Raw genomic sequence first — 10,284 nt, forward strand, 5'->3', positions numbered from 1 at the left:
TCCATTTCAGTTTATACTCCCAAAAAAGGAAAATATGCAGTGTCTTGCAGTCCCTTTAAATATCCTCCTTGTTTATATTAAAAGTATTATTTTCTTTTTGGTTATTACTTCTCAGTTTGTGTAATGATTTGAAGGACGAACAAACAGTTTGAGTTTAATTTTTGTCTCCTTTGATAATACAGTTCTCACGATATCACTTGACAATCATTTCCTGGACAGACCACTGTAGATATGAGCTTGATTTAAACTTATAATAAAAGTCCTTTTGTTAATGATAAATGTTTCTTGTATTTATAAAAGGCCACATTTTAAATGAACTACCAGGAAACATAATCTCTACCAAATGTTAAATTTATTGGCTCAGACCTGACATGAAGAAAACTACTCAGTTTGACAGGGCCCATGGTTACCAAGGAGAAAAGGAGACAGCAACATGTGACATCTGCACCTGCACATTGTGAGATGGACATTCAGAAGTTGCTGACAAAGATATCCTGTTTCTCCACGGGCCACAGTGTAAAAGTCTTTAAACAAACAAAAACAGAAATAGCTGGAGAAACTCAGCAGGTCCAGTAGCATCAATGGAGAGAGAAACATAGTTAATATTTGAGGTCCAGTTACCCTTCTTCAGATTCATTTCTGCAGTTCTTTGTTTTGTTTCACTGTAAAAGTCCCAACTGATTGTCAAAATACTGAAATATATATAACTGTGTGAACTTAGGGTCACTCCACAATAATTGTCCAAATATAATGTTAGGGCTACTATGTTCAGGAGTAATTGAATTACTAACAATACAAGATAAATAATTACTGCCAAATAATCTCTCTGGCCCTGTAAAACATAATTTTACAAGTGTGGAGTGTCATTCTTTAGTACGATATATATTTAATAAAAATTTTTGTCTTTACTTTTTCTGCCTGTCACTTTCATTTCTCTTAATGCTATCTTTCCTTCTGAATCCTTATTCTGGTATATGTACATGATTTAAGTCTAATTTATATGTCCTACCTTGTAATTCCTGGTTTAGATTCCTGGAAGATTCATCAATTTGATTAACTAAAGTGCTTCACTGTTATTTTCCTTAATCAGATACCAGAGATTTTCTGCAGATGGTTTGTGCCAGATCAGATACTGGATTTGAAGATGTTTCTGTTCAAACTTCAGTGAGGTGAACAGTGAATGTCAATCTTTTGCTGCTAACAACAAAGTCCAATCAGTTTGTGTCTGTGAGCCAGAAGTGATATTAATGTCCTCAAGGATTCCTCAAGATTGGAGGTTTAGTGTGTGCTGAGAGAAGTGAGGTTAGAAGGTCAATGCTGGGAGAGCCACACTTGGCCTCAGTACAGCCACAACATGACAGCCTAACTCCACTACACAATGCACTGACCAATAAAGGCAAGTGTACCAACACCTTCTTCACTACCCTGTCAACTCCACTTTCAAAGAATTATGGACTATGGAACTAAGCACTAAAACAACTTGAACTGAACTTGCAACACACTTAGAGTCATAGAGATGTACACTGCAGAAACACACCCTTTGGTCCAACTCATCCATGCCGACCAGATATCCCAACCTAATCTAGTCCAACCTGCCAGCTTGGCCCATATCCCCTCAAACCCTTTCTATTCATAAACCCATCCAGATGCCTTTTAAATGTTGCAATTGTACCAGCCTCCACCACTAACCACCGAGCCACCGTACTGCCCCTAATTTGAAGATAATAGTTTAGTTTAGTTCACCATCCTTCATGGTGATTTTGAATCTCAGTTTATTTTGCCAATGGAAATCCTTTGTTATTAATCCCAGGTATAAAGTTTCATCATACAATCTCCTGCATCATCCTTGCACTTTTCCAACTAAATAACAAAAGCATTCAAAGAAGTTGAAAAAGGAAATATATTTTCTATTGTCCCTAGAATTTTGTTTTTCAAGTAAGAGAAGAATTTTTCAGTCTTACAAAGTAATAGACATTATAGTCTCACGTTAGAGAGAGATGACTGGTGGGGAGTTTAACTAAAGGGTCTCCATACCTCAGGTGGGGTCTTCAAAGTGACCTCAGCCGGTACAGGAGTTACACACATACTGCTGGTTTTTTTATTCCCCAGCACCCATGTCGAGTGTGTGACACAGTAAAGAACAAATGCGTGCAGAAATCTTTATTTATTTTCCATCACCAGGAAGTGCCCTTACTCCTGATATCATTCTGCATTGCAGACAATCTGACTGACCCCCCGGTTAATGAATTTAAACTCCCTTTTTATTAGCAAGAGTTAAGACATTTATGGAAATGCATTGTTCAATGCTTCAGTTAATTGTCCTGTTGAGGATTCACAGCGTATCTAACCACTCTGAGATGAATGCTTCCTACCTTGTGATTAAGTACTACAGCAGTTAACGTTCACATGGCTTAAAGGTTTCCACCAGTGAATGCTGTCAGGTAATGTTTTGATGCAGCTCATCACAGCACCTTTAATAGCCCTTTGAAATGGGGATGCAACCTATGGAAATAGCAATATGCTGGAATGAGATAACTGCGAACCATTAAATATATTGATTTGGAGTTTTATGTTCAAATTTTGCATGAATAATAATTTATCCAGGCTTTCAAATATTAATGACATTGTTACTCTGTCTGGAATGAAGTGTCAATGAAGTAAGAGTTTGAATTAGTGGAGTAACTCCCTTCAGTCCTCAGTCTCCACATCCCACCTCTGCCATAGCTACATAGCCCCCACCTGAGAACCATGTGGTTCCTTCCCTGAAACTGAATCCGAACCTTGTAACCCTCTTGTTAACAGCACTGTGGATGTACCTACTGCTATGAGAATGCAGCTCACCACCACCACCACAAGGGCAATTATGGATGGGTAATAAATGTTGGCCCATCCAGTGACTCCCATCTGCTGAGTTTTTCCAACAATTTCTACTTTTGCTGTTGTTAAAAATGGGAAGGCTTGGACTAATAAAATATGCCAGCCATAGTTGAGTTGGCAGCACAGTTCATGGTTCAAGTCCTACTCCAAAAATCCAGATTGACATTCCAAGGTAGTACTGCAGGAGTGCTGCAGTGTTAATGATGTTACTTTTAAATTTACAAAGAGGCTCCATCTAAGGTCAAATGTTTCAAAGATGAGCAGTGGAATTAACCCACTACCAATGTTTATTCATCAATCAACTTCACAAAAGACAGATTATCTGGTGTTATCACATTGTGTTTTTTAATTTCAAAAATATACTTTGTTCATAAAACTTTGTATATATTCATAGTCGCAAACGCAGTTTAGTTCTGCATAGTAGCATATCAAAGAAATGAACAAACATTGGGGTTTGATTCTATCCAAACAAATCAAAGACATCTCTTACACGTACAAGACTATATTTACATACATTTGAGGCACTGGGGGATGGTGCGATAACTGAACAGACCCCCATTTAACTTCAGCACAGACATCAGACAGTGGTCTTCCTCCACCATGCTTTGGCAGCAGCTGCCCCAAGCTTCAATGCATCCCTCAGCACATAGTCCTGGATGTTGGAATGTGCCAGTTTGCACCCGGTCAAGGTCAGCTCCTTGGTCTGGAAGAGCAACAAGTTTTGGGCAGACCGGAGAGCATCTTTCACCAAGTTGATGGTCCTCCAGGCACAGTCGGTGTTTGTTTCAGTGTGCGTCTTAGGGAACAGACCACAGAGTACACAGCCCTGCATCACATTGCTGCGTGTGGGAGCTTGCTATGTGTGCATTGGCTACCATGTTCCCTGCATTCCACCGTGCACCATTAACAGTAAAGCCCTTTAAGTTCATTGTGACAGATGTTATTCAAATACAAGTCTTCTTTTCAATGTAGGGATGAGAACCATTCTAGAAAATGGTCTAGAAGGTCATAGAGCTGCCAGTTTTCATTGGATCAATACATCAGTTAGTGCTGCAGTGGGTCGTGCAGATATAGACATTTCAAACTGTTTGTCATGTCAGTGAGATATTAAGAGACACTTGACCAGAATTGAACATGAGGAGGATAAGTGCTTTCTGGATAGCTTCTGAAGAGCTGTGACAAGAAATGAATTATTCTTTAGCACCGTGTAAGTCTTTTTAAACTGATGGCAACAATTTATGACCAACTCAAAGCATTTTCTTGGGATACACTGTTTCAAACAGTGAAATACTAATTGGTCTGTTCATTGCATTCCTTAGAGATATTGGGTAAGTGAAAATATGAATGGAGCTTCGATCTTCAAGGGGGTAAACTATCCTTATAACATATTAGTTAGCTGGTACCTTTCATTTCTGTCCTTTAGTTATTATGATTGGAGATGCTCTTTACAGGAATTTGCAGAGAGGAATTGAAAGATCAATGCACTCAAACAATTTTTTTAATTATATAATTAATAAGTTGTATACAAGGTAAATTGATTTGTTTACACTTTGCTGTGCTTTGCTCCCTTACAAAGAATATTTTAACTTCTAATACTGTCTGGAAGGAGCATACAAACATTCAGGTTTTAAGACATTTACAGTAATAAACAAGTTAAAAGCAACAATGACTAAACACTATTTACTTGCCTATTTATACTTTAAACTACAGAAATGGTTTTCTAAGTTAACTTTTAAAATAACCAAATATCTTCCACCACAGTTATACTTTACATTATTCCTTAAGTAGATACTTCATTCTCCTGGAACTAGGGTGGCATAGTGGTTAGCACTGCTGCCTCACAGCGCTAGAGACCCGGGTTCAATTCCTACCTCAGACAACTGTCTATGTGGAGTTTGCACATTCTCCCCGTGTCTGCGTGGGTTTCCTCCCACAGTCCAAAAAATGTGCAGGTTAGGTGAATTGGCCATGTTAAATTGCCCGTAGCGCTAGGTATAGGGGTAAATGTAGGAGAATGGGTCTGGGTGGATTATTCTTCAGAGGGTCGGTGTGGACTTGTTGGGCCGAAGGGCCTGTTTCCACACTGTAAATAATCTAATCTCAACCAAAGTCTCCACTCCTGATGGCCAACATTATTTTTCTGAACCAAATAACCTCTAATTCCACAACTTACCATTACTGTGAGAGTTAAGCTGGATATTCCTTCACTCTAGAACAGACTAGGCAAATATTCCACTCTACTTTAAATACTCAGGAATCAGTATCTTCAATCTGAGCATAAGCTCTTATCTGTCGTGAGCATTGGGTGAGCAATTTTCCTGTCTCAAGTACAAAATTGACTGGTTTGATCTTGTTCTCTTTCTGCCTTTCTCTCAGTTTCATGCAGAATTCCTCTGGTTGGTGATTTTCAGTCACATGTCGGGAAACTCTGTAACCCAACTGTACCATGGCTTGCCATGGACTCTTCCCTCCTCAAACTTAGTCTCAAAGACAACGTGAATCATGTAAGCCTTGCATCCTGCTGGATTAGTTATTCTCTATTCTCTAGTCAACCAATTCCATTCCATCTTGGGAATTAAACAGATAGTTTGTATTATATGTTTAACAAGCCTGACATTCCGAATATATCCGACGTGAGGCTTGAAAGCAGGTCAGCCAGATTCTCCTGCCATTGTGTGTGAATGTGAGCATCTGGCACTGTCTCAGAAAATTCATTTGATTTGGGACCCTCTAGTGTCCATAGGAACCAAGACTTACTCTGAGACAGAATTCAGGGCAGATTGCCCGATCCCCTCTCCTGGGGCTCGAATGGCCTACTCTTCTACCTATTTCCCTGTTTCTACTCATCTGACCTTAAATTAGAAAGAAAATCTCAAAAGAATAATAATCTTGTAACCTTCAGATTTGCCACAATATCATGTGACATTACATTAACTAATTCATTGTAGGGTGCCATTTTTCAGATTAGATTCCCTACAGGAAACAGGTCTTTCGGCCCAACAAGCCCACACTGACCCTCCAAAGAGCAACCCACCCAGACTCATTCCCTTACCCTATATTTACCCCTGGCTAATACACCTAACTCTACGGGCAATTTAGCGTGGCCAATTCACCTGACCTGCGCATCTTTGAACTGTGGGAGGAAACCGGAGCACCCGATGGAAAGCCACGCAGACACGGGGAGAATGTGCAAACTCCACACAGACAGTCACCCGAGGCTGGAATCGAACCCTGGTCCTTGGTGCTGTGAGGCAGCAGCGCTAACCACTGAGCCACCGTGCTGCCCAAATGAGATGTGATGCTGAAGTACTATATTCCCTCAGATGACTATCAAAAAGAAGCAGGTGTTCTGATCACCACTTACCTTTCAAAAACCGAAACAAAAACCAAAACAGATTATCTGGGTTTTTTTTTGTTGATTGTGGGATTGTGCTGTGTACAAAATTGGCTTCCATATTTCCTCCTTTGTACCAGTCTCTCCACTGCCATTGAAGAAATGAAGACAGCTGTAGTGAAAGGTGCAAAACGTAAGTGTGACGTTTACTAATTTGTAAACAAGTTGACAAACTTAATATTCCCCAGCAAGATGATTTTCGGACTGCAACTCACAGCGACTGTATCTGCGTTGTGCTAACCCTAACACAGCAGGAATGGAAGAATAGTTTTAATCTGTAAGTGACGTGTCTGCTCTGGGAAACTTCTCAATGAAAAGGTAATGAATACAACATTTTAAGAAATTGTAGACTAATGGCCTAAGATATTTAATATAAGACAGAATGTTAAATACCATTCTTAAAGTCTGTTTGGTTTCTCTTTGGGAACCAGGAGAATTTTAAAAATATATTTTTCCAAAGATTAATTTAAAAATATCTTTCTCCAAAGATAAGTTGCATCTGATAGAATTTGTGATGAAGCAGACATACTTGTAACATCATACTTGATGGGCTGAACAGTCTTTTCCTTCGTTAAGGTTAAGACTGTAAGAGATAGGAGCAGATTTAGGCCATTCAGCCCATCGATCTGTTCCACCATTCGATCATGGCTGATATGTTTCTCAACCCCATTCTGGCTTCTCCCCACAAACCTCAATCCCTTACTAATTACGAACCTAGCTATTTCTATCGTGCATACACTCAACTTCTTGGCCGTAAAGCCCTCTGTGGCAATGAGTTCCACAGATTCCCTTCCCTCCGGCTGAAGAAAGTCCTCCTCATCTCAGTTCTAAAGGGTCATCCCTTCACTCTGAGGCTGTGCCCTCTGGTCAAAGTCTATCCTACCAGTGGAAACATTGTCTCCACATCCACACTATCCAGACTAATGCAAAATATCTATTCAGATCCTCTGCAATTTGTTTGTTCCCTATTAGTACTACTCCAGCTTCATTCGGGTGATGATCATCCCAATGGAACAGCTACTCCTTCCCCAGTAGCGATGCCAATGTTCCATGAATTTGAACCTGTTTTTCCTACACATCATCTAATTTCAATACGGTGTGTGTTAGAGGAGTTTCTCAGTGTTGGGCAAAACCTTTTATTTTCTCTTAGCTTAAATCTACTTATCTTCCGTGGCCAAATCACACCAACGTGGGGGGCAGTGAGAGAGTGCGGGCCAGACCAAGCCTAGCACAGCCACAATAGAGGTCTCCCAGCATCTGCGATGGTGTTGAGTGCAGGCTGATCGGACCCAACAAGGAGAAGAATTGAACTCTCGCTAGGAAGCAAGCCCAGCATGACTATACACTTACGAAAGAGAAAGTCAGGACTGCAGGTGCTGGAGATCAGAGCTGAGAGTGTGGTGCTGGGAAACACAACTTTGACCTGCTGTCCTTTTCCAGCACCCTTCTCTCGACTAAGGGGACATAAATTTAAGGTGAAGGGTGGAAGGTATAGGGGAGATGTCAGGGGTAGGTTCTTTACCCAGAGAGTGGTGGGGGCATGGAATGCGCTGCCTGTGGGAGTGGCAGAGTCAGAATCATTGGTGACCTTTAAGCGGCAATTGGATAGGTACATGGATGGGTGCTTAAGCTAGGACAAATGTTCGGCACAACATCGTGGGCCGAAGGGCCTGTTCTGTGCTGTATTGTTCTATGTTCTATGACTAAACACTTCAGAAAGGTTGTAATGTTGAACTTATAAATATATTTCCTTGTTTTTCTACTTTGTACCTCGGGATCTTTGTATCTAAGATGGTAGTGGGAATGGTGACTTTGCACACTTTTCCTGTAACCCTGTCCTTGAGTAGGTGTGACAATAAGCTCTAATTCTAATTCTAACATTTACTGTTAAGCTTATTGACCCTGCGCCAACTTGCTCGTGGCTGAGACAGTAATCCAGAGATGATTCCCTTTTAGATTCTGCTTTTTAATTTAGCTCCAGCTGCACATATTCCCTCAGCAGAACCTCTTTCCTCTTTCTACCGATGTTGCTGGTACCCACACGGACCATGATGACTGGATCTTTCCCCTCCCACTCCAAGTTCCTCTGCAGCCCAGGTGAGATATCCTGAATCCAGGTACCAGGCAGGCAACACAGCGTTTGGCGTCTCTCAATCCTGGCCTGAGAACAGTGTCTATTCCCCTGACTATACTATTCTTGATTACAACTACATTTCTCTTCTCTTCCCCCTCCCTGTACCATGGTGCTCTGGTCAGTTTGCTCATCCTCCCTACAGCCCCCACTCTCATCCACACAGGGAACAAGAGTCTTAAACCTGTTAGACAGGCTCAAGGGCTGAGGATCCTTCAGCACTACCTCCTGGATCCCTCTACCTGCCTTGCGTGCCATCACACCCTCCTGTCCCTGATCACTGACCGAATTTGAAGTAGTCAATCGAAGGGGTGTCACTGCCTCCTGAAACACAGCGTCCAGGTAACTCTGCCCCTCCCTGATGTACCACATTGTTCAAAGCTCAGACTCCAGCTCATCAACTCTGAGTCGGAGTGCCTCAAGCAGCCAACACTTGGTACAGCTGTAATCACTACGAATCACGATGGGGTCTACCAGATCCCACATCATACAGTTGCCTGGCCTAGCATCTCAACCTTAATTACTTTATTCTCAATTTGATATGTAAAAAATTCCTACTGGTCTTTTAATCTGTAGCTGATAAATATTTCCCCTATTAACCTTCAATGTGAAAGTAACCTATAATAGATAGTCAAATTAGTAACTATCACCAACCAATGAATGTATGGTTTTCCTGTGATATCATCCTTTTGTGCTGGGGCCCTACCCTGAGCTTCAATTAAAGCTGTTTAAAAAAACCAAGCAAAAACGACAAGTAAAAAGCAATTCTTCCCCTCTGCACCAAATTCCCACATTGTTTCCAAATTCCCTTAATTATATATTCACTTAGGCTGTGTCTTACTCGATGTGATCTCTCCTTCATGCCCATGTGAATCTCACTGACTGTGTAATAGAGCTGAGGAGAAATACCAAAATTCTTAGATATTTCTAACGGTGATGTTGAAGCCTATTGACTGACATATAGTCTGAGTCTTTATTTTGAACGGAATTAAATTTTACCTACATAACCACAGTGACTACACTTCAGAAGTACTTAATTGGAGATAATCTGATTTGGTTAATTCTTAGAATATTACAGAAGCAATAAAAATGCAGATGATGTCTCTCTGTAAATAACATACGACCTTGCATCATAATCCAACTAACAGTAAAGGCAAGATGAACCACAAAAATATATAATCTATGAACAGAGATCTTCATTGTATTTTATAATCGATTGTTTGGAAAGTTTTGTATCAAATCCAAGATGACTGTCATCAATTGATCCAAAAGTTGCTCATGCCATGCAAACTTTAACAACAAATAAATCGTGAAAGTAAAAAAAAATGAAAAACATACAAGTTTGCTTATTTTGGAACTTGTATGAAACTCTATAGGAGGCATGATTAGTTAGTTTGCGGATCAAGCCAAAATTGGTGATACAGTGAACAGTGAAGAAAGTTACTTAAGATTACAAAGAAATCTTGATCAATTGGGTCAATGGCTGAAGAGTAGCAGATGGAGTTTAATTTGGATAAATGTGAGGTATTGCATTTTGGTAAAACAAACATGGGCAGGACCTAAACAGTTAAAAGTAGAGCCTGGGGTACTGTCATCAAACAGAGAGATCGAGGTGGTGGGGTGGTTTCAGGTCCACAATTCTTTGAAGTTTACATCATATACAGATAGAGTGGTTAAGAAGGCATTTAGCTTGCTTGCCTTCATTGCTCAGGTCTTTGAGTATAGGAGTTGGGACAGAGTTCAAAAGAGATTTACCAGGATGTTATTGGAAAAGGAGGATTTCAGATATAAGGAGAGGCTGGATAGGTTGGGACCTTTTTTTTCACTGGAGTTAGGGAAGTTGAGGGATAACTTTACAGAGGTTTATAAAAGAATGAGGGGT

Source organism: Chiloscyllium plagiosum, chromosome 28 (genome assembly GCF_004010195.1).
Source record: "Chiloscyllium plagiosum isolate BGI_BamShark_2017 chromosome 28, ASM401019v2, whole genome shotgun sequence".
In the NCBI taxonomy this organism is placed as follows: domain Eukaryota; kingdom Metazoa; phylum Chordata; class Chondrichthyes; order Orectolobiformes; family Hemiscylliidae; genus Chiloscyllium; species Chiloscyllium plagiosum.